This window comes from Scyliorhinus torazame, chromosome 1 (assembly GCF_047496885.1).
Source record: "Scyliorhinus torazame isolate Kashiwa2021f chromosome 1, sScyTor2.1, whole genome shotgun sequence".
Classification (NCBI taxonomy): Eukaryota; Metazoa; Chordata; class Chondrichthyes; order Carcharhiniformes; family Scyliorhinidae; genus Scyliorhinus; species Scyliorhinus torazame.
This window is the reverse complement of record NC_092707.1, coordinates 99,242,569-99,269,657: the sequence shown is the minus strand read 5'-3', so window position 1 is coordinate 99,269,657 and position 27,089 is coordinate 99,242,569. Positions and strand designations below refer to the sequence as shown.

General features: G+C 48.4%; 19 non-coding genes across 19 annotated transcripts; all 19 read left to right on the top strand.

The window, feature by feature from the left end:
• The first annotated feature begins 128 nt into the window (after nucleotides 1-128).
• Nucleotides 129-247, top strand: trnal-caa (transfer RNA leucine (anticodon CAA)). The gene is made up of 2 exons: nucleotides 129-166; nucleotides 202-247. It is a non-coding gene; the product is annotated as a tRNA-Leu (tRNA).
• An 809-nt stretch (nucleotides 248-1,056) lies between these two features.
• trnal-uaa (transfer RNA leucine (anticodon UAA)) lies at nucleotides 1,057-1,162 on the top strand. Its single transcript has 2 exons — nucleotides 1,057-1,094; nucleotides 1,117-1,162. It is a non-coding gene; the product is annotated as a tRNA-Leu (tRNA).
• An 882-nt stretch (nucleotides 1,163-2,044) lies between these two features.
• trnal-caa (transfer RNA leucine (anticodon CAA)) lies at nucleotides 2,045-2,163 on the top strand. Its single transcript has 2 exons — nucleotides 2,045-2,082; nucleotides 2,118-2,163. It is a non-coding gene; the product is annotated as a tRNA-Leu (tRNA).
• Nucleotides 2,164-2,972: 809 nt separating this feature from the next.
• Nucleotides 2,973-3,078, top strand: trnal-uaa (transfer RNA leucine (anticodon UAA)). The gene is made up of 2 exons: nucleotides 2,973-3,010; nucleotides 3,033-3,078. It is a non-coding gene; the product is annotated as a tRNA-Leu (tRNA).
• Nucleotides 3,079-3,960: 882 nt separating this feature from the next.
• On the top strand, nucleotides 3,961-4,079 carry trnal-uaa (transfer RNA leucine (anticodon UAA)). Its single transcript has 2 exons — nucleotides 3,961-3,998; nucleotides 4,034-4,079. It is a non-coding gene; the product is annotated as a tRNA-Leu (tRNA).
• Nucleotides 4,080-4,888: 809 nt separating this feature from the next.
• On the top strand, nucleotides 4,889-4,994 carry trnal-uaa (transfer RNA leucine (anticodon UAA)). The gene is made up of 2 exons: nucleotides 4,889-4,926; nucleotides 4,949-4,994. It is a non-coding gene; the product is annotated as a tRNA-Leu (tRNA).
• An 882-nt stretch (nucleotides 4,995-5,876) lies between these two features.
• trnal-caa (transfer RNA leucine (anticodon CAA)) lies at nucleotides 5,877-5,995 on the top strand. Its single transcript has 2 exons — nucleotides 5,877-5,914; nucleotides 5,950-5,995. It is a non-coding gene; the product is annotated as a tRNA-Leu (tRNA).
• An 803-nt stretch (nucleotides 5,996-6,798) lies between these two features.
• On the top strand, nucleotides 6,799-6,904 carry trnal-uaa (transfer RNA leucine (anticodon UAA)). The gene is made up of 2 exons: nucleotides 6,799-6,836; nucleotides 6,859-6,904. It is a non-coding gene; the product is annotated as a tRNA-Leu (tRNA).
• An 886-nt stretch (nucleotides 6,905-7,790) lies between these two features.
• On the top strand, nucleotides 7,791-7,909 carry trnal-caa (transfer RNA leucine (anticodon CAA)). The gene is made up of 2 exons: nucleotides 7,791-7,828; nucleotides 7,864-7,909. It is a non-coding gene; the product is annotated as a tRNA-Leu (tRNA).
• An 809-nt stretch (nucleotides 7,910-8,718) lies between these two features.
• On the top strand, nucleotides 8,719-8,824 carry trnal-uaa (transfer RNA leucine (anticodon UAA)). Its single transcript has 2 exons — nucleotides 8,719-8,756; nucleotides 8,779-8,824. It is a non-coding gene; the product is annotated as a tRNA-Leu (tRNA).
• A 1,040-nt stretch (nucleotides 8,825-9,864) lies between these two features.
• trnal-caa (transfer RNA leucine (anticodon CAA)) lies at nucleotides 9,865-9,983 on the top strand. Its single transcript has 2 exons — nucleotides 9,865-9,902; nucleotides 9,938-9,983. It is a non-coding gene; the product is annotated as a tRNA-Leu (tRNA).
• Nucleotides 9,984-10,758: 775 nt separating this feature from the next.
• On the top strand, nucleotides 10,759-10,877 carry trnal-caa (transfer RNA leucine (anticodon CAA)). The gene is made up of 2 exons: nucleotides 10,759-10,796; nucleotides 10,832-10,877. It is a non-coding gene; the product is annotated as a tRNA-Leu (tRNA).
• A 9,965-nt stretch (nucleotides 10,878-20,842) lies between these two features.
• trnal-uaa (transfer RNA leucine (anticodon UAA)) lies at nucleotides 20,843-20,948 on the top strand. Its single transcript has 2 exons — nucleotides 20,843-20,880; nucleotides 20,903-20,948. It is a non-coding gene; the product is annotated as a tRNA-Leu (tRNA).
• An 882-nt stretch (nucleotides 20,949-21,830) lies between these two features.
• On the top strand, nucleotides 21,831-21,949 carry trnal-caa (transfer RNA leucine (anticodon CAA)). Its single transcript has 2 exons — nucleotides 21,831-21,868; nucleotides 21,904-21,949. It is a non-coding gene; the product is annotated as a tRNA-Leu (tRNA).
• An 801-nt stretch (nucleotides 21,950-22,750) lies between these two features.
• On the top strand, nucleotides 22,751-22,856 carry trnal-uaa (transfer RNA leucine (anticodon UAA)). Its single transcript has 2 exons — nucleotides 22,751-22,788; nucleotides 22,811-22,856. It is a non-coding gene; the product is annotated as a tRNA-Leu (tRNA).
• An 882-nt stretch (nucleotides 22,857-23,738) lies between these two features.
• On the top strand, nucleotides 23,739-23,857 carry trnal-caa (transfer RNA leucine (anticodon CAA)). The gene is made up of 2 exons: nucleotides 23,739-23,776; nucleotides 23,812-23,857. It is a non-coding gene; the product is annotated as a tRNA-Leu (tRNA).
• An 809-nt stretch (nucleotides 23,858-24,666) lies between these two features.
• Nucleotides 24,667-24,772, top strand: trnal-uaa (transfer RNA leucine (anticodon UAA)). The gene is made up of 2 exons: nucleotides 24,667-24,704; nucleotides 24,727-24,772. It is a non-coding gene; the product is annotated as a tRNA-Leu (tRNA).
• Nucleotides 24,773-25,654: 882 nt separating this feature from the next.
• Nucleotides 25,655-25,773, top strand: trnal-caa (transfer RNA leucine (anticodon CAA)). The gene is made up of 2 exons: nucleotides 25,655-25,692; nucleotides 25,728-25,773. It is a non-coding gene; the product is annotated as a tRNA-Leu (tRNA).
• Nucleotides 25,774-26,582: 809 nt separating this feature from the next.
• Nucleotides 26,583-26,688, top strand: trnal-uaa (transfer RNA leucine (anticodon UAA)). The gene is made up of 2 exons: nucleotides 26,583-26,620; nucleotides 26,643-26,688. It is a non-coding gene; the product is annotated as a tRNA-Leu (tRNA).
• The last annotated feature ends 401 nt before the right edge of the window (nucleotides 26,689-27,089 follow it).

Genomic DNA, 27,089 nt, shown 5'->3' with positions numbered 1-27,089 from the left:
TTGAAACGGGTGTGATGTATTGATGGTTGTGGCCTGATTGTGCACAAATGAAATGGGTGTGCTCCAGGCCAATTCGAGTACAGAATAAGCAGCACACAGTGCAAAAGCTGTGGACACAGCAGCAACTTGTCAGGATGGCCGAGTGGTCTAAGGCGCCAGACTCAAGGAGTGTGTTTCCTTGCCTCGTTTAAGCCTGGTGATTTCTGGTCCCTTTCAAGGGGCGTGGGTTCAAATCCCACTCCTGACATTGTCCTTTTCAGCACCAATATGCCACCGCCAGCCTCACAATCTCCGCAACACCCTGCTGTCATTGATATTTGCCACCTTTTACCACTTCATTTATTTACAAATAAAAACAACACAACTTGAAACCTAACATGCCTCTCTCAAATATCATGCACACAATCGCATGCTCCAATCCAACATGCAGATTACATTTCACAGGCAGCGCATTTAGCAAAGCATTGTTCCCACCTCGCTGCAGCATTCCACATTGCTTTCAACCACTCCACCTTTCTATCCCATGGCGCACCATGCTGCAATGGACCAACATATGCAATGGATCAACAATGTCCAAGAATGTGACATCTTGTGAACAATGACAACTAAATTCATGCCTAACTTGGCAATTCTTTGCAAGGACACCAGAGATGCACTCTGGAGATTTCAAGAGATTCACTTATCACAGGCACAGATTATCCAGAATTGATGCCTTTGAAGGTTGGGAATATCAGGTGGAAATGGTTCGATCAATGCCACCGGCCACGGGTGCATGTTCACCTCTTTCAATGTCCAGGATGAAGAAATGCTGTTCATTGTGTGACGAGCGGGCTTTGCAGATATAACACGTTAATGTCTTGGGAATCAAAGAAAGGTGTGTGGCTGAAGATTGTTTGCGGTGCAGCAAAGGAGAATGATCGACACCGCCACTTCAATCCGTTGCGCTGAATTAATGGTTGTGGTTGTTTGTGCAAAAATGGATTGGGTGTGCGCCAGGCCAGCGAGAATGGAGAATACGTAGCACACAGTGGAAAACAGCAGCTGCACAAATAAGTTGTCAGGATGGCCGAGTGGTCTAAGGCGCCAGACTTAAGCAGCCGTTGAGGACTTGATGATTTCTGGTCCCTTTCGAGGGTCGTGGGTTCAAATCCCACTCCTGACATACACCTTTTCCGACTTCAACGTTATTTGCAAATCAACAATGCAAACCGTATCATTCACATACAAAGATTGAAAACTAACATGCCTCTCTCAAACATTCTGCACCCAATCACACTGCTGCGCTCAAACATGCAGAGTACATTACACAGGCAGCAAAGAACATTGTTCCCACCTTGCATTCCTTATTGCTTTCCACCAATCTACCTTTCAATCCCATTGCGCACACTGCTGCTTCTCAGCAACGGGCCAACAGTGTCCAAGAATGCGACATCTTGTGAACAAACGCAACTGAATTCAACTGCCTTACTTTGGCGATTCCTTGCAAGGTAGCCAGAGATGCTGACATTTCAAGTCACTCCCATATCAGAGGCACAGATTAGCCAGAATTGTGGCCCATGAATGTTGGGACTTTCAAGGCAAAATATTCAGACAAATGCCACTAGCCACAGTTTACACCCGGCAAGATGAGGACATGCTGTTCATTGTGTGGGGAGCAGGCTTCACAGATGTCTCGCGTGAATGTGTTGAGAATGAAAGAAAGGTCTGGGAATGAGAGTGTAAAATGTGAATTGGGAAAGATGCTTGGATTGTGGTGTGTTTTGGATGGCAGCTGCGTTGCTTGGGTTTGTTGAAGCTGTCGATGGAAAAGTGAGTGAGATGTTTTTGAAAATGATGTAAAATGTTCTTGGCGTACAGATGCAGCGTGCCTGAAAATTGTTTATGGTGCGGGAAGGGTGAATGTTTGCCACTGCCTGTTGAAACGGGTGTGATGTATTGATGGTTGTGGCCTGATTGTGCACAAATGAAATGGGTGTGCTCCAGGCCAGTTCGAGTACAGAATAAGCAGCACACAGTGCAAAAGCTGGGGAAACAGCAACAACTTGTCAGGATGGCCGAGTGGTCTAAGGCGCCAGACTCAAAGAGTGTGTTTCCTTGCCTCGTTTAAGCCTGGTGATTTCTGGTCCCTTTCTAGGGGCGTGGGTTCAAATCCCACTCCTGACATTGTCCTTTTCAGCACCAATATGCCACCGCCAGCCTCACAATCTCCGCAACACCCTGCTGTCATTGATATTTGCCACCTTTTACCACTTCATTTATTTACAAATAAAAACAACACAACTTGAAACCTAACATGCCTCTCTCAAATATCATGCACACAATCGCATGCTCCAATCCAACATGCAGATTACATTTCACAGGCAGCGCACTTAGCAAAGCATTGTTCCCACCTCGCTGCAGCATTCCACATTGCTTTCAACCACTCCACCTTTCTATCCCATTGCGCACCATGCTGCAATGGACCAACAGATGCAATGGATCAACAATGTCCAAGAATGTGACATCTTGTGAACAATGACAACTAAATTCATGCCTAACTTGGCAATTCTTTGCAAGGACACCAGAGATGCACTCTGGAGATTTCAAGAGATTCACTTATCACAGGCACAGATTATCCAGAATTGATGCCTTTGAAGGTTGGGAATATCAGGTGGAAATGGTTCGATCAATGCCACCGGCCACGGGTGCATGTTCACCTCTTTCAATGTCCAGGATGAAGAAATGCTGTTCATTGTGTGACGAGCGGGCTTTGCAGATATAACACGTTAATGTCTTGGGAATCAAAGAAAGGTGTGTGGCTAAAGATTGTTTGCGGTGCAGCAAAGGAGAATGATCGACACCGCCACTTCAATCCGTTGCGCTGAATTAATGGTTGTGGTTGTTTGTGCAAAAATGGATTGGGTGTGCTCCAGGCCAGCGAGAATGGAGAATACGTAGCACACAGTGGAAAACAGCAGCTGCACAAATAAGTTGTCAGGATGGCCGCGTGGTCTAAGGCGCCAGACTTAAACAGCCGTTAAGGACTTGATGATTTCTGGTCCCTTTCGAGGGTCGTGGGTTCAAACCCCACTCCTGACATTCGCCTTTTCCGACTTCAACGTTATTTGCAAATCAATAATGCAAACCGTATCATTCACATACAAAGATTAAAAACTAACATGCCTCTCTCAAACATTCTGCACCCAATCACACTGCTGCGCTCAAACATGCAGAGTACATTACACAGGCAGCAAAGAACATTGTTCACACCTTGCATTCCTTATTGCTTTCCACCAATCTACCTTTCAATCCCATTGCGCACACTGCTGCTTCTCAGCAACGGGCCAACAGTGTCCAAGAATACGACATCTTGTGAACAAACACAACTGAATTCAACTGCCTTACTTTGGCGATTCCTTGCAAGGTAGCCAGAGATGCTGACATTTCAAGTCACTCCCATGTCAGAGGCACAGATTAGCCAGAATTGTGGCCCATGAATGTTGGGACTTTCAATGCAAAATATTCAGACGAATGCCACTAGCCACAGTTTACACCCGGCAAGATGAGGACATGCTGTTCATTGTGTGGGGAGCAGGCTTCACAGATGTCTCGCGTGAATGTGTTGAGAATGAAAGAAAGGTCTGGGAATGAGAGTGTAAAATGTGAATTGGGAAAGATGCTTGGATTGTGGTGTGTTTTGGATGGCAGCTGCGTTGCTTGGGTTTGTTGAAGCTGTCGATGGAAAAGTGAGTGAGATGTTTTTGAAAATGATGTAAAATGTTCTTGGCGTACAGATGCAGCGTGCCTGAAAATTGTTTATGGTGCGGGACGGGTGAATGTTTGCCACTGCCTGTTGAAACAGGTGTGATGTATTGATGGTTGTGGCCTGATTGTGCACAAATGAAATGGGTGTGCTCCAGGCCAGTTCGAGTACAGAATAAGCAGCACACAGTGCAAAAGCTGTGGAAACAGCAGCAACTTGTCAGGATGGCCGAGTGGTCTAAGGCGCCAGACTTAAAGAGTGTGTTTCCTTGCCTCGTTTAAGCCTGGTGATTTCTGGTCCCTTTCTAGGGGCGTGGGTTCAAATCCCCCTCCTGACATTGTCCTTTTCAGCACCAATATGCCACCGCCAGCCTCACAATCTCCGCAACACCCTGCTGTCATTGATATTTGCCACCTTTTACCACTTCATTTATTTACAAATAAAAACAACACAACTTGAAACCTAACATGCCTCTCTCAAATATCATGCACACAATCGCATGCTCCAATCCAACATGCAGATTACATTTCACAGGCAGCGCACTTAGCAAAGCATTGTTCCCACCTCGCTGCAGCATTCCACATTGCTTTCAACCACTCCACCTTTCTATCCCATTGCGCACCATGCTGCAATGGACCAACAGATGCAATGGATCAACAATGTCCAAGAATGTGACATCTTGTGAACAATGACAACTAAATTCATGCCTAACTTGGCAATTCTTTGCAAGAACACCAGAGATGCACTCTGGAGATTTCAAGAGATTCACTTATCACAGGCACAGATTATCCAGAATTGATGCCTTTGAAGGTTGGGAATATCAGGTGGAAATGGTTCGATCAATGCCACCGGCCACGGGTGCATGTTCACCTCTTTCAATGTCCAGGATGAAGAAATGCTGTTCATTGTGTGACGAGCGGGCTTTGCAGATATAACACGTTAATGTCTTGGGAATCAAAGAAAGGTGTGTGGCTGAAGATTGTTTGCGGTGCAGCAAAGGAGAATGATCGACACCGCCACTTCAAACCGTTGCGCTGAATTAATGGTTGTGGTTGTTTGTGCAAAAATGGATTGGGTGTGCTCCAGGCCAGCGAGAATGGAGAATACGTAGCACACAGTGGAAAACAGCAGCTGCACAAATAAGTTGTCAGGATGGCTGAGTGGTCTAAGGCGCCAGACTTAAGCAGCCGTTGAGGACTTGATGATTTCTGGTCCCTTTCAAGGGTCGTGGGTTCAAATCCCACTCCTGACATACACCTTTTCCGACTTCAACGTTATTTGCAAATCAACAATGCAAACCGTATCATTCACATACAAAGATTGAAAACTAACATGCCTCTCTCAAACATTCTGCATCCAATCACACTGCTGCGCTCAAACATGCAGAGTACATTACACAGGCAGCAAAGAACATTGTTCCCACCTTGCATTCCTTATTGCTTTCCACCAATCTACCTATCAATCCCATTGCGCACACTGCTGCTTCTCAGCAACGGGCCAACAGTGTCCAAGAATGCGACATCTTGTGAACAAACACAACTGAATTCAACTGCCTTACTTTGGCGATTCCTTGCAAGGTAGCCAGAGATGCTGACATTTCAAGTCACTCCCATATCAGAGGCACAGATTAGCCAGAATTGTGGCCCATGAATGTTGGGACTTTCAAGGCAAAATATTCAGACGAATGCCACGAGCCACAGTTTACACCCGGCAAGATGAGGACATGCTGTTGATTGTGTGGGGAGCAGGCTTCACAGATGTCTCGCGTGAATGTATTGAGAATGAAAGAAAGGTCTGGGAATGAGAGTGTAAAATGTGAATTGGGAAAGATGCTTGGATTGTGGTGTGTTTTGGATGGCAGCTGCGTTGCTTGGGTTTGTTGAAGCAGTCGATGGAAAAGTGAGTGAGATGTTTTTGAAAATGATGTAAAATGTTCTTGGCGTACAGATGCAGCGTGCCTGAAAATTGTTTATGGTGCGGGAAGGGTGAATGTTTGCCACTGCCTGTTGAAACGGGTGTGATGTATTGATGGTTGTGGCCTGATTGTGCACAAATGAAATGGGTGTGCTCCAGGCCAATTCGAGTACAGAATAAGCAGCACACAGTGCAAAAGCTGTGGAAACAGCAGCAACTTGTCAGGATGGCCGAGTGGTCTAAGGCGCCAGACTCAAGGAGTGTGTTTCCTTGCCTCGTTTAAGCCTGGTGATTTCTGGTCCCTTTCTAGGGGCGTGGGTTCAAATCCCACTCCTGACATTGTCCTTTTCAGCACCAATATGCCACCGCCAGCCTCACAATCTCCGCAACACCCTATTGACATTGGCCACCTTTTACCACTTCATTTATTTACAAATAAAAACAACACAACTTGAAACCTAACATGCCTCTTACAAATATCATGCACACAATCGCATGCTCCAATCCAACATGCAGATTACATTTCACAGGCAGCGCACTTAGCAAAGCATTGTTCCCACCTCGCTGCAGCATTCCACATTGCTTTCAACCACTCCACCTTTCTATCCCATTGCGCACCATGCTGCAATGGACCAACAGATGCAATGGATCAACAATGTCCAAGAATGTGACATCTTGTGAACAATGACAACTAAATTCATGCCTAACTTGGCAATTCTTTGCAAGGACACCAGAGATGCACTCTGGAGATTTCAAGAGATTCACTTATCACAGGCACAGATTATCCAGAATTGATGCCTTTGAAGGTTGGGAATATCAGGTGGAAATGGTTCGATCAATGCCACCGGCCACGGGTGCATGTTCACCTCTTTCAATGTCCAGGATGAAGAAATGCTGTTCATTGTGTGACGAGCGGGCTTTGCAGATATAACACGTTAATGTCTTGGGAATCAAAGAAAGGTGTGTGGCTGAAGATTGTTTGCGGTGCAGCAAAGGAGAATGATCGACACCGCCACTTCAATCCGTTGCGCTGAATTAATGGTTGTGGTTGTTTGTGCAAAAATGGATTGGGTGTGCTCCAGGCCAGCGAGAATGGAGAATACGTAGCACACAGTGGAAAACAGCAGCTGCACAAATAAGTTGTCAGGATGGCCGCGTGGTCTAAGGCGCCAGACTTAAACAGCCGTTAAGGACTTGATGATTTCTGGTCCCTTTCGAGGGTCGTGGGTTCAAATCCCACTCCTGACATTCGCCTTTTCCGACTTCAACGTTATTTGCAAATCAATAATGCAAACCGTATCATTCACATACAAAGATTAAAAACTAACATGCCTCTCTCAAACATTCTGCACCCAATCACACTGCTGCGCTCAAACATGCAGAGTACATTACACAGGCAGCAAAGAACATTGTTCCCACCTTGCATTCCTTATTGCTTTCCACCAATCTACCTTTCAATCCCATTGCGCACACTGCTGCTTCTCAGCAACGGGCCAACAGTGTCCGTTGAAGAATGCGACATCTTGTGAACAAACACAACTGAATTCAACTGCCTTACTTTGGCGATTCCTTGCAAGGTAGCCAGAGATGCTGACATTTCAAGTCACTCCCATATCAGAGGCACAGATTAGCCAGAATTGTGGCCCATGAATGTTGGGACTTTCAAGGCAAAATATTCAGACGAATGCCACTAGCCACAGTTTACACCCGGCAAGATGAGGACATGCTGTTCATTGTGTGGGGAGCAGGCTTGACAGATGTCTCGCGTGAATGTGTTGAGAATGAAAGAAAGGTCTGGGAATGAGAGTGTAAAATGTGAATTGGGAAAGATGCTTGGATTGTGGTGTGTTTTGGATGGCAGCTGCGTTGCTTGGGTTTGTTGAAGCTGTCGATGGAAAAGTGAGTGAGATGTTTTTGAAAATGATGTAAAATGTTCTTGGCGTACAGATGCAGCGTGCCTGAAAATTGTTTATGGTGCGGGAAGGGTGAATGTTTGCCACTGCCTGTTGAAACAGGTGTGATGTATTGATGGTTGTGGCCTGATTGTGCACAAATGAAATGGGTGTGCTCCAGGCCAGTTCGAGTACAGAATAAGCAGCACACAGTGCAAAAGCTGTGGACACAGCAGCAACTTGTCAGGATGGCCGAGTGGTCTAAGGCGCCAGACTCAAGGAGTGTGTTTCCTTGCCTCGTTTAAGCCTGGTGATTTCTGGTCCCTTTCTAGGGGCGTGGGTTCAAATCCCCCTCCTGACATTGTCCTTTTCAGCACCAATATGCCACCGCCAGCCTCACAATCTCCGCAACACCCTGCTGTCATTGATATTTGCCACCTTTTACCACTTCATTTATTTACAAATAAAAACAACACAACTTGAAACCTAACATGCCTCTCTCAAATATCATGCACACAATCGCATGCTCCAATCCAACATGCAGATTACATTTCACAGGCAGCGCATTTAGCAAAGCATTGTTCCCACCTCGCTGCAGCATTCCACATTGCTTTCAACCACTCCACCTTTCTATCCCATGGCGCACCATGCTGCAATGGACCAACAGATGCAATGGATCAACAATGTCCAAGAATGTGACATCTTGTGAACAATGACAACTAAATTCATGCCTAACTTGGCAATTCTTTGCAAGGACACCAGAGATGCACTCTGGAGATTTCAAGAGATTCACTTATCACAGGCACAGATTATCCAGAATTGATGCCTTTGAAGGTTGGGAATATCAGGTGGAAATGGTTCAATCAATGCCACCGGCCACGGGTGCATGTTCACCTCTTTCAATGTCCAGGATGAAGAAATGCTGTTCATTGTGTGACGAGCGGGCTTTGCAGATATAACACGTTAATGTCTTGGGAATCAAAGAAAGGTGTGTGGCTGAAGATTGTTTGCGGTGCAGCAAAGGAGAATGATCGACACCGCCACTTCAATCCGTTGCGCTGAATTAATGGTTGTGGTTGTTTGTGCAAAAATGGATTGGGTGTGCTCCAGGCCAGCTAGAATGCAGAATACGTAGCACACAGTGGAAAACAGCAGCTGCACAAATAAGTTGTCAGGATGGCCGAGTGGTCTAAGGCGCCAGACTTAAGCAGCCGTTGAGGACTTGATGATTTCTGGTCCCTTTCAAGGGTCGTGGGTGCAAATCCCACTCCTGACATTCGCCTTTTCCGACTTCAACGTTATTTGCAAATCAACAATGCAAACCGTATCATTCACATACAAAGATTGAAAACTAACATGCCTCTCTCAAACATGATGCATCCAATCACACTGCTGCGCTCAAACATGCAGATTACATTACACAGGCAGCAAAGAACATTGTTCCCACCTTGCATTCCTTATTGCTTTCCACCAATCTACCTTTCAATCCCATTGCGCACACTGCTGCTTCTCAGCAATGGGCCAACAGTGTCCAAGAATGCGACATCTTGTGAACAAACACAACTGAATTCAACTGCCTTACTTTGGCGATTCCTTGCAAGGTAGCCAGAGATGCTGACATTTCAAGTCACTCCCATATCAGAGGCACAGATTAGCCAGAATTGTGGCCCATGAATGTTGGGACTTTCAAGGCAAAATATTCAGTCGAATGCCACTAGCCACAGTTTACACCCGGCAAGATGAGGACTTAGCAAAGCATTGTTCCCACCTCGCTGCAGCATTCCACATTGCTTTCAACCACTCCACCTTTCTATCCCATGGCGCACCATGCTCCAATGGACCAACAGATGCAATGGATCAACAATGTCCAAGAATGTGACATCTTGTGAACAATGACAACTAAATTCATTCCCCATTGTGTGGGGAGCAGGCTTGACAGATGTCTCGCGTGAATGTGTTGAGAATGAAAGAAAGGTCTGGGAATGAGAGTGTAAAATGTGAATTGGGAAAGATGTTTGGATTGTGGTGTGTTTTGGATGGCAGCTGCGTTGCTTGGGTTTGTTGAAGCAGTCGATGGAAAAGTGAGTGAGATGTTTTTGAAAATGATGTAAAATGTTCTTGGCGTACAGATGCAGCGTGCCTGAAAATTGTTTATGGTGCGGGAAGGGTGAATGTTTGCCACTGCCTGTTGAAACAGGTGTGATGTATTGATGGTTGTGGCCTGATTGTGCACAAATGAAATGGGTGTGCTCCAGGCCAGTTCGAGTACAGAATAAGCAGCACACAGTGCAAAAGCTGTGGACACAGCAGCAACTTGTCAGGATGTCCGAGTGGTGTAAGGCGCCAGACTCAAGGAGTGTGTTTCCTTGCCTTGTTTAAGCCTGGTGATTTCTGGTCCCTTTCTAGGGGCGTGGGTTCAAATCCCACTCCTGACATTGTCCTTTTCAGCACCAATATGCCACCGCCAGCCTCACAATCTCCGCAACACCCTGCTGTCATTGATATTTGCCACCTTTTACCACTTCATTTATTTACAAATAAAAACAACACAACTTGAAACCTAACATGCCTCTCTCAAATATCATGCACACAATCGCATGCTCCAATCCAACATGCAGATTACATTTCACAGGCAGCGCATTTAGCAAAGCATTGTTCCCACCTCGCTGCAGCATTCCACATTGCTTTCAACCACTCCACCTTTCTATCCCATGGCGCACCATGCTGCAATGGACCAACAGATGCAATGGATCAACAATGTCCAAGAATGTGACATCTTGTGAACAATGACAACTAAATTCATTCCCCATTGTGTGGGGAGCAGGCTTCACAGATGTCTCGCGTGAATGTGTTGAGAATGAAAGAAAGGTCTGGGAATGAGAGTGTAAAATGTGAATTGGGAAAGATGTTTGGATTGTGGTGTGTTTTGGATGGCAGCTGCGTTGCTTGGGTTTGTTGAAGCTGTCGATGGAAAAGTGAGTGAGATGTTTTTGAAAATGATGTAAAATGTTCTTGGCGTACAGATGCAGCGTGCCTGAAAATTGTTTATGGTGCGGGAAGGGTGAATGTTTGCCACTGCCTGTTGAAACAGGTGTGATGTATTGATGGTTGTGGCCTGATTGTGCACAAATGAAATGGGTGTGCTCCAGGCCAGTTCGAGTACAGAATAAGCAGCACACAGTGCAAAAGCTGTGGACACAGCCGCAACTTGTCTGGATGGCCGAGTGGTCTAAGGCGCCAGACTCAAGGAGTGTGTTTCCTTGCCTCGTTTAAGCCTGGTGATTTCTGGTCCCTTTCTAGGGGCGTGGGTTCAAATCCCACTCCTGACATTGTCCTTTTCAGCACCAATATGCCACCGCCAGCCTCACAATCTCCGCAACACCCTGCTGTCATTGATATTTGCCACCTTTTACCACTTCATTTATTTACAAATAAAAACAACACAACTTGAAACCTAACATGCCTCTCTCAAATATCATGCACACAATCGCATGCTCCAATCCAACATGCAGATTACTGTAAGGTATTCGGGCAATTCGGCCCTTTTTGGACTGCCCAAGAATAAAACCCAGAGACTGTAAACTGACTTTTCAGCCAAGAGAACGTAACCAGATTTCCCAGCAGGCTTGGTCCGCTGAGCTGAGTAGGGGCATAGGTATTTACAAACCCCCCCCTAGGAGCTACAAGGAAGAAGGAGCCAGACAACGAGATAAGATCAAAACACAGACAAAGGGGCACGGGAATACACAGGGGGCCTGCCTGCAAGCAGGACAATGGGATGGTCATAGCCCCATGCAGATGTAAATGACCTGGCCTCCACCAGAGCAGAATCCAATTAACACCCCATCAACATAGCAAGGTGAGAATAGCAGCCATCTCCGGAGCAGCTGGAAGACTTTTGAAAATCTTCACAAGAGAGCTTAACCTTGTTATCCTAAAAAGCAGACTGTCTGGGCTCAGTATATTGCGCTGGAAAAGCCCCTTGAAGATAAACGGTAGAAAAAACCAAGTTGGAGGCGGACCTGGGGGAGGTACTCCAATCTTGACAGAAGCCACCGGCAGGAACTCACTGGGAGGAGGGGGCGGAGTCGGCGCCAAATTCAAATCGCGGCAGGTCTGCCTGGCTGGAAGGAGCGGACCTGCGAGGAAACCCGGAAGCGAACAGCTCTGACCGGCTCAAAGGGGGCGGGACCAGCGGGAACTTTAAACTTGGACTGATACAACGCAAAGGGGGAGGAAAACCCGGAAGTCGACAGCTCTGACCGGCTCAAAGGGGGCGGGACCAGCGGGAACTTTAAACTTGGACTGATACAACGCAAAGGAGGAGGAAAACCCGGAAGTCGACAGCTCTGACCGGCTCAAAGGGGGCGGGACCAGCGGGAACTTTAAACCTTACCAATTCAATGCAAAAGGGGCTGGCCGAACACAGGAAAAAGCCTGGTAAAACGGATATAAAAGGGGCTGTGTTTGGATTGAGGGGCTCTTGGCTCGACCTCTCCACTCTTGGCTTGACCTCTCCACCTTTGACTGTAAGTACCCTGCAGCAGCTTGCGAAACTCCCTTGACCTTGATAGTGGTTGAGGCTTTGGGGAAGGGGACTTGATTTGTGTTCTGTGTCATTGCTAAAACTGTGTAACAATAAGATTTTTCGTTGTGTCCGTTATAGTACTTTCTGAATAGACTTAGTTTGTGTTAGAGTTTAAGATTTTATTATAATTTCTTCTGTTTGATGATTTTGACCTGGGTTTTGCAATAAACCTTGATTTGCTGATAATTGGAGTCGTTTAAATTCTTCAATCTCTCACCAGCGATCTCTGACCAAGTCATTGTTAAAATATTCCTCACCTTAATTCCGGGTTCAAGAATCTAGGGTCATCTTGAGCGATTCACTCAGGACAGGCTGCTGGTTAGGTAATAAACAACAGTGTCCTATTCTCTCTCTTGGGAAAGCTACTCCAGCGAAGTAGGAACCGGGTGGGTGTTGCACCACCGGCAAGAGAGAGAATCACCTGGGCATTGGTAGGGGTCTGGAGATCTGTGTGATATAAGCCTCAGGCTTCCGGTTAGGGATAAACGGCAGGCTTGATTCAGTGTTCTCTTCCGTGGAGGTGTCCCAGTGCGGCATCCCCTGGCCTCTGAAGTTTCAGTGCCAGCTGGAGAGAGACACACACAGATACTCAAACCCCAGATATCGGCCCAGTAGTGGAGTAGCAGAGATGGCACCCTCTACAATGGCGACCGCGGCAGGACCCCGGTGGCGTGGAGTATGTGACTTGGCAGAGGGGGTGAGGGAACGAAGTAAAATGGAGGAGAGAATCTTCTCGTATATGTGGCAAAAGGTCAACCTCACCAAACCTTGGGTCTCAGAACTAATCAATGCGGAGCAACCGGTAATGGCAGCGGCTGCATGGACAGAAAGTAAGGCGCACAAAAGGCACTTGGAGAAGGCAGTTTGGCTGGTCTGCCTGTCCCAGCAGGTAGTCAAAACAGAGCAAAGGGTCGAAGAATTAGAGCAGGAGTTGGGAGAAGTGAGGGCCAGCGCAGGGGATAGCGCTAGCGCAGCGGAACGACTGCGGGAGGAATTGGCAGAAATTAAACGGGGCAGCCTACAGGAAAGCGAGTCTAACCGGTGCGAGAAGGACTATCTCCACTGCCAGATAGTGGAGGGTAAAGAAAAGGAACGGAGGCTCCAGGAACTCTATGCTCGGAGTACAGAGCAGTGTAGGAAGCTGGAGGGGAAGTACCGGGACATCCAGGCAGCGTACCGAGTGGCTCGCGAGGAAGTAGGGGACTGTGCTCATGGGCCGTGCCAGGCACGAATAACGGAGTTGGAGGAGACCTTGTCCAAGTTCAGGGGACAGATACACCTGGTAGGTCCAGGGGGGTTCCCTAGGGGCAAGGTGCTCCTCGCAGCGGATGATTCCCCAAAGGCCAAGGGGAATAGACCGCCTCCTGAGGCACCGGGATTGTGTCCGGGTCGGCAGGGGGGGATCGGACTGCACGTTCAGGGGCAAGTCCAAGGGGGGTCGGCAGGGTACCCCCAGCTGGCAGCGTGTCCGCCTGGTTTCGTATGTGGGTCCCCATGGGATGGGGACAGACCGCTGCCTGGGATGCCTGTGATGGGGCCGGGTCAGCAGGTAGGGTTTGGACCGCCCGGTCAGGGGCAGGTCCAAGGGGGGTCAGTGGTGTATCCCCAGATAGCGGCGTCTCCTATATGGGTAGTTAGCCCGGGGACAGGGGGGCTACCCAACGGGGCAGGAGAGCTGGACAGTGGGGAGGAGGAGCAGGAACCCCAGGTAGGGCGGATGTGCCCTGTCAGGCAGAGAAGGTATGGTCCCCCGGCGGGGCTGGCAGATAGGGGACTGGTTGAGGGCGACATTATCATTCCTCATGGGGCATCCGCGCTCAGGGGGATGGTGGCCCACGTTCCCAGGCTAACTCCAAAAGGGGATCCGTCGCTTCATTTTATGGAGGTGGAGCAGGCAGCCAGCATTAATGACTGCGACGAGGGGGAGCAAATAAGGATGCTCCTGATGACCCTAGATCCCCAACTATGCAGGGCAGTGACCTCCGGGAATGGGGGACGACCTGACACATGGGTGGCAGCACGGACTGCTGTTCTGGAGGCAATGGGCTTGAATCTGGGTAGCCCTTTCATGAGGGTGGGGGAAACCAAGCAGCAGCTAGGGGAATCGCCAAATATGTTCGCAGACAGGCTGTGGACAGTCTATGTGGAGGCGTGTGGGACTCCCGCGGATAGGCAGAATTTAGATGAGAGAACAGCCCACTGGCTGAAGACCCTCGTAGCTAACTGTCTCCCTCACGTTAGGGCAAAGGCCGAACACTGGTTCGACCCGCAGAGTCCGGACCTTAATGAGGCAGAGGTCCTTAGAAAACTCACCCTTGCATATCGCAATGGGGAAAGGAGTGAGGAAAAGCCCCTTAAGGGTAAGGTGCACGAAATCGTGCCAGCAGCCCCTAAGAGAGAGTGGAAGCATGAGGGCACCCGGACCTCCGACAAGAAACCGGTATGCTACGGGTGTGGGAAGGCCGGGCATTTCAAGAAGGAATGTAAAAACCCTAGCAAGCAGGAGAGGGCTCCCGCAGTAGAGAGTCAGACCCCGGCGGCAGGAGCAACTGCCCCGTTAACCATCGAGGTAAGTAAAATTTTAGCCCTTTTGCAAGGCTCAGGACAGGTGGCAATGGCAACGGGCCAGGGCCTGCCCGCACCCACACCACAAGAACCCGTATGACTACCCAGGGAGCAGCCTCAGGAAAAAGGGAGCGCAGGGGTAGTTCTAGCCCCAGACCCTGGTCCGGTCCAGGTGCAGGGTCCCATTCTGGAGGCTTCCTCAGCGGCTATTTGCAGTTTAAATCCCTTAAGGTGGGACCCATGCGAACGCCACATCAGTCAATTTAAATTGTTCCACCCCATAAGGACAAGAAAGAGCAAGGTGGGGGGAAGACTGGGGGTGGTAGTGGAGAAACCCCCCGTAGAATTAACGACGGTGGGGGAGGTCCCTGACTCCACGGTCACACAACCGGTGACAAGGTGCTGTCCCGAAGGGGCAGTCCCAAAGAAACCGACAGTGCTGCAAGCACCCAGCCCAGGGACAGTAACGATTCCCAAGCCCTTACCTGTGGGTCAGGTAGCCTGCCTTAGTATAGAGGCTAAGGAGGCGGAGGAAGTGGAGGTATCACCTTGGGCTTGGGAACCAGTCAGGGGACGAAGGAGCAATCGGGTCTCCAAGCCCCCGGTAAGATGGTCCCCATCACACCTCCCTAGAACCCGGTCCCGCAGTAAGGGGGCCCGAGTAGAAGGGAGCGCTGAGGGATCACCGAACCCTGTTGGGGAAGGAGAGGCAAGGGGCAGCCCGAACCCCCGGGAGGGGACGGTCTGGCCCGAGCCGTTGGTCCAAACAGGTGAACTGCCCCAGTATAGCGGGGCCCAGTTTTAATTTGGCCACCCGGAGACGGGTGGCATTGTATATAGCATTTCCCCCCTGTTAGTTCTAATTAGTGTTTAGTGGTGTGTGGGTTATTTAGGATCGTGGGATCACAGAAGCGCCTAGTGCAATGGTATAATGATGGAGCAGCAGGCACTAGGACCCTGGTGGAGCCGGGCTGTGAACACAGAACCACAGACAGGCTGCGGCAACTTCAAAGCGGGAGCTGCTGCTGCCGCCGGATAGCAGCAGGCACTAGGACCCTGGTGGAGCCGGGCTGTGGACACAGATCCACAGACAGTCTGCGGCAATTTCATGTTGATTTCACAACTTCAAAGCGGAAGCTGCTGCTGCCGCCGGATAGAACCCATGCACTTTAAGGTAGGCAGTTCTGTAGAGGCAAGGATGTGTTTTGTCTCTTTTACAGATGGGGCACCCGACGATGTGGAGTTTGCTGATCTTGGCGATGGTGGGACCGGGAGAACTACGCAGAGGCGAGACAGAAGAGTCCTTTGTCTATGGGTGCTCTGGCGGCAGAGCCCCTCTTGTCACTACCGGACAGGGAAACCAGGTGGCCACAGAGCAGGCCCGCTACTCACACCTGGGGAGGTGGCCTGGGTGGCTGGGGTCGAACTCGACCAGGTACTCCAGCCACCAGAGCTTCACCTATGGAGAGGCCTCTGTACTCTGCGAGGAGATACAGGTGGCGACTGACCGGGTTAGGGTGACTGAGGGCAGGCGGGTGTGTTTAACCTGTGAGGGGGACGTTCCTTTGGGGAGATGGTGGTGGCTCAGGAAGCTGAGCCTGGACATGAGGGATCGGTCCTCGGACTGGGAACGCCTGGACAACAACACCTACCGGACCATCACGGGGTCACCGGGTAGGATCACCGTTTGCTGGGATAAGTGGTGGGCTTCCGACCAGGGCATTTATTTATGTTTGTGGGGGTCGGCCAAGGCATGTCCACAAGGGGCATCAATCACCTTTGTGAGGTGGTGGCAAGACGCCGGGCATGGGATAAATTGGGACCATAATGGGAAGGGATGTGTAACCCCCGGGGGGGAAGAAACCGTGAGAGCTACCGAACTGCTGGTTCAGGTAAAGAGGCCCCTACCCACAGCCCAACCAATCGACCCTCACAACTGTCCAATCACCACCCGGGGGCCCGAAAATGGTTTGCTGCTCGTCCCCACAAAGAAACTATTATATCAGGGGGTACATTACGCGGTTGCCTCGGTGGTGCTAAATCTAACCGAGGTGAAGTTACCTGCGTGGTGCCCTCGCAAGACTGAACTATTGTATCAGGCGCTGCTGAAGGACATGTTCCAGAAATTCCACAATTTGGATTTTGGGGACATTGAAGTGGAAGATTTGTATCATGGGGCAGGGGAATTTAATGGGGACTCCAGCCGGCAACGTAGAGGGCTGGTCAATGATGGTTTCACTGCCTTCAATACGGGGACATCCATTGTCAACAGTATGGATACTGTGGAGCTGGCCTTGCAAATCAATCAGCTAAAAGGCCAGCTGAGAAAAGTGTTGAGAGATGAGAACACAGTAGTGCGGTCGGGTTTGCACGAGGAGGTGGCAATGACCCTCCATCTAAAGGAGATAATCGCGCAATTGGAAGAGCATGCAAAAGCCATTAACGCGCTAATTAAAGAAGATCGAAATTCATCGGATCAGGCTGCCCAGAATGAAGCGTGTGGGCTGTATGGGGCCTGGTTGCTAGGAGAGGGGAGGAGTAATCTGGAGGACCTGAGACAGGGTCAGGTCCCCTCGTGGATTAGCAACAGGCACTTGGCAGCGCTGCACCCATTCCACAGGGTTTTGAGTCCTTGCCAGCTCCGTGCAGCCTCAGAGGCATACCCGGTACCGGTTGATTGTGGGAGATCAAACCACACAATCTTGGGGGTCATCGTAAGAATCCCAATCTTGGGAAGTTCAGCACGGCCGGTGCCGCTGTACCGAGTGGAGAATGTGGGGGTCATTCGTGGGGGGGTACACATTCGTTTTGGAAAGGTCCCGCCATATGTCATAGTGCGGGAGCGAGCTGTGGCAGGCATTGACCTCTCGGGCTGTCGGAGCCGAGGAGCGCAGGTGATCCTGTGCCCTCAGCACCTGGGCACTGAGGCGCGACCTCAGTGCGGGTTCAGGACTGTTGGGGCAGAACCTATAAACTGCACCATGGAGGCGATGGCAGCGAGCCATGTCCAGCCCCAGGTGGCATATATAGGAAGTGGGACATACTGTGTAACCACTGGAGCCCAGCAGTATCAACATGGGCCACAGCAGTGGTGTCCGATACTGCACAGCAGCTTCTGTTTTAAACCCAAGGCAGAGGTCCAGGTGGCACAGCAACGAATACTGCCCATTCCACAACCCTCCTCAGTTCACCTCTCGGTACGGGAAAACACTACTAACTTACTAGAATATGTGGCCCGTTTTGGGTACGATATTCCCCCGGTCCAGGAAGACCTAAAGGTATTATTACAAGCTGTGGAAGTTTCACAAAGACACTTTTTCTCCTTAGAGCAAAAAACCCACAACATTGATCACGAAATAACAGATATCAAAGCCCCTGACTGGTGGAACATGGGATCATGGATTGTGATCCCAGCCTGGATCCGAATAGCCTCCCACTTGTTAGTGGTATTACAAGTATTCGTAGTTTTATATTTATGTTGCCTCAGCTGCAGGTATCGACGACTGGGGAAAATGAAGAGCCTTCAACGGGCTTTTGGGAAGACGCGGAGTGCAGCCCACAAAAGAGAAGCCGTCGTGTAATAAATAGAGTCACATGTAAATAATTGTATGGATTCGCGGGTTTCAGTTACTTGATTGTGATATATGTACAGGGACCCTTACGTTTGGGGTTCCGGTGAAATGTGTGTATGTTACTGTGTGTTTGAATTAAGTATGGTCTTGTCTTTCCCTTTCATTGAAACCAGGGGTAGCCTAGATTAAGGGAACTGTCTTGGGACTTGTAGTTTCGCATGGTGTTGGGGGGGGGGCCTACGGTCCACACAAAAGGAAATGATTGCCCTTCACCTGTGTCGATACGGTCCAAGCAGGTAGGGACGTATCGAAGGGGCATCTGTAAGGTTTTCGGGCAATTCGGCCCTTTTTGGACTGCCCAAGAATAAAACCCAGAGACTGTAAACTGACTTTTCAGCCAAGAGAACGTAACCAGATTTCCCAGCAGGCTTGGTCCGCTGAGCTGAGTAGGGGCATAGGTATTTACAAACCCCCCCCTAGGAGCTACAAGGAAGAAGGAGCCAGACAACGAGATAAGATCAAAACACAGACAAAGGGGCACGGGAATACACAGGGGGCCTGCCTGCAAGCAGGACAATGGGATGGTCATAGCCCCATGCAGATGTAAATGACCTGGCCTCCACCAGAGCAGAATCCAATTAACACCCCATCAACATAGCAAGGTGAGAATAGCAGCCATCTCCGGAGCAGCTGGAAGACTTTTGAAAATCTTCACAAGAGAGCTTAACCTTGTTATCCTAAAAAGCAGACTGTCTGGGCTCAGTATATTGCGCTGGAAAAGCCCCTTGAAGATAAACGGTAGAAAAAACCAAGTTGGAGGCGGACCTGGGGGAGGTACTCCAATCTTGACAGAAGCCACCGGCAGGAACTCACTGGGAGGAGGGGGCGGAGTCGGCGCCAAATTCAAATCGCGGCAGGTCTGCCTGGCTGGAAGGAGCGGACCTGCGAGGAAAACCCGGAAGTCGACAGCTCTGACCGGCTCAAAGGGGGCGGGACCAGCGGGAACTTTAAACTTGGACTGATACAACGCAAAGGAGGAGGAAAACCCGGAAGTCGACAGCTCTGACCGGCTCAAAGGGGGCGGGACCAGCGGGAACTTTAAACCTTACCAATTCAATGCAAAAGGGGCTGGCCGAACACAGGAAAAAGCCTGGTAAAACGGATATAAAAGGGGCTGTGTTTGGATTGAGGGGCTCTTGGCTCGACCTCTCCACTCTTGGCTTGACCTCTCCACCTTTGACTGTAAGTACCCTGCAGCAGCTTGCGAAACTCCCTTGACCTTGATAGTGGTTGAGGCTTTGGGGAAGGGGACTTGATTTGTGTTCTGTGTCATTGCTAAAACTGTGTAACAATAAGATTTTTCGTTGTGTCCGTTATAGTACTTTCTGAATAGACTTAGTTTGTGTTAGAGTTTAAGATTTTATTATAATTTCTTCTGTTTGATGATTTTGACCTGGGTTTTGCAATAAACCTTGATTTGCTGATAATTGGAGTCGTTTAAATTCTTCAATCTCTCACCAGCGATCTCTGACCAAGTCATTGTTAAAATATTCCTCACCTTAATTCCGGGTTCAAGAATCTAGGGTCATCTTGAGCGATTCACTCAGGACAGGCTGCTGGTTAGGTAATAAACAGCAGTGTCCTATTCTCTCTCTTGGGAAAGCTACTCCAGCGAAGTAGGAACCGGGTGGGTGTTGCACCACCGGCAAGAGAGAGAATCACCTGGGCATTGGTAGGGGTCTGGAGATCTGTGTGATATAAGCCTCAGGCTTCCGGTTAGGGATAAACGGCAGGCTTGATTCAGTGCTCTCTTCCGTGGAGGTGTCCCAGTGCGGCATCCCCTGGCCTCTGAAGTTTCAGTGCCAGCTGGAGAGAGACACACACAGATACTCAAACCCCAGATATCGGCCCAGTAGTGGAGTAGCAGAGATGGCACCCTCTACATTACATTTCACAGGCAGCGCATTTAGCAAAGCATTGTTCCCACCTCGCTGCAGCATTCCACATTGCTTTCAACCACTCCACCTTTCTATCCCATGGCGCACCATGCTGCAATGGACCAACAGATGCAATGGATCAACAATGTCCAAGAATGTGACATCTTGTGAACAATGACAACTAAATTCATGCCTAACTTGGCAATTCTTTGCAAGGACATCAGAGATGCACTCTGGAGATTTCAAGAGATTCACTTATCACAGGCACAGATTATCCAGAATTGATGCCTTTGAAGGTTGGGAATATCAGGTGGAAATGGTTCGATCAATGCCACCGGCCACGGGTGCATGTTCACCTCTTTCAATGTCCAGGATGAAGAAATGCTGTTCATTGTGTGACGAGCGGGCTTTGCAGATATAACACGTTAATGTCTTGGGAATCAAAGAAAGGTGTGTGGCTGAAGATTGTTTGCGGTGCAGCAAAGGAGAATGATCGACACCGCCACTTCAATCCGTTGCGCTGAATTAATGGTTGTGGTTGTTTGTGCAAAAATGGATTGGGTGTGCTCCAGGCCAGCGAGAATGCAGAATACGTAGCACACTGTGGAAAACAGCAGCTGCACCAATAAGTTGTGAGGATGGCCGAGTGGTCTAAGGCGCCAGACTTAAGCAGCCGTTGAGGACTTGATGATTTCTGGTCCCTTTCAAGGGTAGTGGGTTCAAATCCCACTCCTGACATTCACCTTTTCCGACTTCAACGTCATTTGCAAATCAACAATGCAAACCGTATCATTCACATACAAAGATTGAAAACTAACATTCCTCTCTCAAACATTCTGCACCCAATCACACTGCTGCGCTCAAACATGCAGATTACATTACACAGGCAGCAAAGAACATTGTTCCCACCTTGCATTCCTTATTGCTTTCCACCAATCTACCTTTCAATCCCATTGCGCACACTGCTGCTTCTCAGCAACGGGCCAACAGTGTCCAAGAATGCGACATCTTGTGAACAAACACAACTGAATTCAACTGCCTTACTTTGGCGATTCCTTGCAAGGTAGCCAGAGATGCTGACATTTCAAGTCACTCCCATATCAGAGGCACAGATTAGCCAGAATTGTGGCCCATGAATGTTGGGACTTTCAAGGCAAAATATTCAGACGAATGCCACTAGCCACAGTTTACACCCGGCAAGATGAGGACATGCTGTTCATTGTGTGGGGAGCAGGCTTCACAGATGTCTCGCGTGAATGTGTTGAGAATGAAAGAAAGGTCTGGGAATGAGAGTGTAAAATGTGAATTGGGAAAGATGTTTGGATTGTGGTGTGTTTTGGATGGCAGCTGCGTTGCTTGGGTTTGTTGAAGCTGTCGATGGAAAAGTGAGTGAGATGTTTTTGAAAATGATGTAAAATGTTCTTGGCGTACAGATGCAGCGTGCCTGAAAATTGTTTATGGTGCGGGAAGGGTGAATGTTTGCCACTGCCTGTTGAAACAGGTGTGATGTATTGATGGTTGTGGCCTGATTGTGCACAAATGAAATGGGTGTGCTCCAGGCCAGTTCGAGTACAGAATAAGCAGCACACAGTGCAAAAGCTGTGGACACAGTAGCAACTTGTCAGGATGGCCGAGTGGTCTAAGGCGCCAGACTCAAGGAGTGTGTTTCCTTGCCTCGTTTAAGCCTGGTGATTTCTGGTCCCTTTCTAGGGGCGTGGGTTCAAATCCCACTCCTGACATTGTCCTTTTCAGCACCAAAATGCCACTCACAATCTCCGCAACACCCTGCTGTCATTGATATTTGCCACCTTTTACCACTTCATTTATTTACAAATAAAAACAACACAACTTGAAACCTAACATGCCTCTCTCAAATATCATGCACACAATCGCATGCTCCAATCCAACATGCAGATTACATTTCACAGGCAGCGCATTTAGCAAAGCATTGTTCCCACCTCGCTGCAGCATTCCACATTGCTTTCAACCACTCCACCTTTCTATCCCATGGCGCACCATGCTGCAATGGACCAACAGATGCAATGGATCAACAATGTCCAAGAATGTGACATCTTGTGAACAATGACAACTAAATTCATGCCTAACTTGGCAATTCTTTGCAAGGACACCAGAGATGCACTCTGGAGATTTCAAGAGATTCACTTATCACAGGCACAGATTATCCAGAATTGATGCCTTTGAAGGTTGGGAATATCAGGTGGAAATGGTTCGATCAATGCCACCGGCCACGGGTGCATGTTCACCTCTTTCAATGTCCAGGATGAAGAAATGCTGTTCATTGTGTGACGAGCGGGCTTTGCAGATATAACACTTTAATGTCTTGGGAATCAAAGAAAGGTGTGTGGCTGAAGATTGTTTGCGGTGCAGCAAAGGAGAATGATCGACACCGCCACTTCAATCCGTTGCGCTGAATTAATGGTTGTGGTTGTTTGTGCAAAAATGGATTGGGTGTGCTCCAGGCCAGCTAGAATGCAGAATACGTAGCACACAGTGGAAAACAGCAGCTGCACAAATAAGTTGTGAGGATGGCCGAGTGGTCTAAGGCGCCAGACTTAAGCAGCCGTTGAGGACTTGATGATTTCTGGTCCCTTTCAAGGGTCGTGGGTTCAAATCCCACTCCTGACATTCACCTTTTCCGACTTCAACGTCATTTGCAAATCAACAATGCAAACCGTATCATTCACATACAAAGATTGAAAACTAACATGCCTCTCTCAAACATTCTGCACCCAATCACACTGCTGCGCTCAAACATGCAGATTACATTACACAGGCAGCAAAGAACATTGTTCCCACCTTGCATTCCTTATTGCTTTCCACCAATCTACCTTTCAATCCCATTGCGCACACTGCTGCTTCTCAGCAACGGGCCAACAGTGTCCAAGAATGCGACATCTTGTGAACAAACACAACTGAATTCAACTGCCTTACTTTGGCGATTCCTTGCAAGGTAGCCAGAGATGCTGACATTTCAAGTCACTCCCATATCAGAGGCACAGATTAGCCAGAATTGTGGCCCATGAATGTTGGGACTTTCAAGGCAAAATATTCAGACGAATGCCACTAGCCACAGTTTACACCCGGCAAGATGAGGACATGCTGTTCATTGTGTGGGGAGCAGGCTTGACAGATGTCTCGCGTGAATGTGTTGAGAATGAAAGAAAGGTCTGGGAATGAGAGTGTAAAATGTGAATTGGGAAAGATGTTTGGATTGTGGTGTGTTTTGGATGGCAGCTGCGTTGCTTGGGTTTGTTGAAACTGTCGATGGAAAAGTGAGTGAGATGTTTTTGAAAATGATGTAAAATGTTCTTGGCGTACAGATGCAGCGTGCCTGAAAATTGTTTATGGTGCGGGAAGGGTGAATGTTTGCCACTGCCTGTTGAAACAGGTGTGATGTATTGATGGTTGTGGCCTGATTGTGCACAAATGAAATGGGTGTGCTCCAGGCCAGTTCGAGTACAGAATAAGCAGCACACAATGCAAAAGCTGTGGACATAGTAGCAACTTGTCAGGATGGCCGAGTGGTCTAAGGCGCCAGACTCAAGGAGTGTGTTTCCTTGCCTCGTTTAAGCCTGGTGATTTCTGGTCCCTTTCTAGGGGCGTGGGTTCAAATCCCACTCCTGACATTGTCCTTTTCAGCACCAATATGCCACCGCCAGCCTCACAATCTCCGCAACACCCTGCTGTCATTGATATTTGCCACCTTTTACCACTTCATTTATTTACAAATAAAAACAACACAACTTGAAACCTAACATGCCTCTCTCAAATATCATGCACACAATCGCATGCTCCAATCCAACATGCAGATTACATTTCACAGGCAGCGCATTTAGCAAAGCATTGTTCCCACCTCGCTGCAGCATTCCACATTGCTTTCAACCACTCCACCTTTCTATCCCATGGCGCACCATGCTGCAATGGACCAACAGATGCAATGGATCAACAATGTCCAAGAATGTGACATCTTGTGAACAATGACAACTAAATTCATGCCTAACTTGGCAATTCTTTGCAAGGACACCAGAGATGCACTCTGGAGATTTCAAGAGATTCACTTATCACAGGCACAGATTATCCAGAATTGATGCCTTTGAAGGTTGGGAATATCAGGTGGAAATGGTTCGATCAATGCCACCGGCCACGGGTGCATGTTCACCTCTTTCAATGTCCAGGATGAAGAAATGCTGTTCATTGTGTGACGAGCGGGCTTTGCAGATATAACACGTTAATGTCTTGGGAATCAAAGAAAGGTGTGTGGCTGAAGATTGTTTGCGGTGCAGCAAAGGAGAATGATCGACACCGCCACTTCAATCCGTTGCGCTGAATTAATGGTTGTGGTTGTTTGTGCAAAAATGGATTGGGTTAGCTCCAGGCCAGCTAGAATGCAGAATACGTAGCACACAGTGGAAAACAGCAGCTGAGCAAATAAGTTGTCAGGATGGCCGAGTGGTCTAAGGCGCCAGACTTAAGCAGCCGTTGAGGACTTGATGATTTCTGGTCCCTTTCAAGGGTCGTGGGTTCAAATCCCACTCCTGACATTCACCTTTTCCGACTTCAACGTCATTTGCAAATCAACAATGCAAACCGTATCATTCACATACAAAGATTGAAAACTAACATGCCTCTCTCAAACATTCTGCACCCAATCACACTGCTGCGCTCAAACATGCAGATTACATTACACAGGCAGCAAAGAACATTGTTCCCACCTTGCATTCCTTATTGCTTTCCACCAATCTACCTTTCAATCCCATTGCGCACACTGCTGCTTCTCAGCAACGGGCCAACAGTGTCCAAGAATGCGACATCTTGTGAACAAACACAACTGAATTCAACTGCCTTACTTTGGCGATTCCTTGCAAGGTAGCCAGAGATGCTGACATTTCAAGTCACTCCCATATCAGAGGCACAGATTAGCCAGAATTGTGGCCCATGAATGTTGGGACTTTCAAGGCAAAATATTCAGACGAATGCCACTAGCCACAGTTTACACCCGGCAAGATGAGGACATGCTGTTCATTGTGTGGGGAGCAGGCTTGACAGATGTCTCGCGTGAATGTGTTGAGAATGAAAGAAAGGTCTGGGAATGAGAGTGTAAAATGTGAATTGGGAAAGATGTTTGGATTGTGGTGTGTTTTGGATGGCAGCTGCGTTGCTTGGGTTTGTTGAAGCTGTCGATGGAAAAGTGAGTGAGATGTTTTTGAAAATGATGTAAAATGTTCTTGGCGTACAGATGCAGCGTGCCTGAAAATTGTTTATGGTGCGGGAAGGGTGAATGTTTGCCACTGCCTGTTGAAACAGGTGTGATGTATTGATGGTTGTGGCCTGATTGTGCACAAATGAAATGGGTGTGCTCCAGGCCAGTTCGAGTACAGAATAAGCAGCACACAGTGCAAAAGCTGCGGACACAGCAGCACCTTGTCAGGATGGCCGAGTGGTCTAAGGCGCCAGACTCAAGGAGTGTGTTTCCTTGCCTCGTTTAAGCCTGGTGATTTCTGGTCCCTTTCTAGGGGCGTGGGTTCAAATCCCACTCCTGACATTGTCCTTTTCAGCACCAATATGCCACCGCCAGCCTCACAATCTCCGCAACACCCTGCTGTCATTGATATTTGCCACCTTTTACCACTTCATTTATTTACAAATAAAAACAACACAACTTGAAACCTAACATGCCTCTCTCAAATATCATGCACACAATCGCATGCTCCAATCCAACATGCAGATTACATTTCACAGGCAGCGCATTTAGCAAAGCATTGTTCCCACCTCGCTGCAGCATTCCACATTGCTTTCAACCACTCCACCTTTCTATCCCATGGCGCACCATGCTGCAATGGACCAACAGATGCAATGGATCAACAATGTCCAAGAATGTGACATCTTGTGAACAATGACAACTAAATTCATGCCTAACTTGGCAATTCTTTGCAAGGACACCAGAGATGCACTCTGGAGATTTCAAGAGATTCACTTATCACAGGCACAGATTATCCAGAATTGATGCCTTTGAAGGTTGGGAATATCAGGTGGAAATGGTTCGATCAATGCCACCGGCCACGGGTGCATGTTCACCTCTTTCAATGTCCAGGATGAAGAAATGCTGTTCATTGTGTGACGAGCGGGCTTTGCAGATATAACACGTTAATGTCTTGGGAATCAAAGAAAGGTGTGTGGCTGAAGATTGTTTGCGGTGCAGCAAAGGAGAATGATCGACACCGCCACTTCAATCCGTTGCGCTGAATTAATGGTTGTGGTTGTTTGTGCAAAAATGGATTGGGTGTGCTCCAGGCCAGCTAGAATGCAGAATACGTAGCACACAGTGGAAAACAGCAGCTGCACAAATAAGTTGTCAGGATGGCCGAGTGGTCTAAGGCGCCAGACTTAAGCAGCCGTTGAGGACTTGATGATTTCTGGTCCCTTTCAAGGGTCGTGGGTTCAAATCCCACTCCTGACATTCACCTTTTCCGACTTCAACGTCATTTGCAAATCAACAATGCAAACCGTATCATTCACATACAAAGATTGAAAACTAACATGCCTCTCTCAAACATTCTGCACCCAATCACACTGCTGCGCTCAAACATGCAGATTACATTACACAGGCAGCAAAGAACATTGTTCCCACCTTGCATTCCTTATTGCTTTCCACCAATCTACCTTTCAATCCCATTGCGCACACTGCTGCTTCTCAGCAACGGGCCAACAGTGTCCAAGAATGCGACATCTTGTGAACAAACACAACTGAATTCAACTGCCTTACTTTGGCGATTCCTTGCAAGGTAGCCAGAGATGCTGACATTTCAAGTCACTCCCATATCAGAGGCACAGATTAGCCAGAATTGTGGCCCATGAATG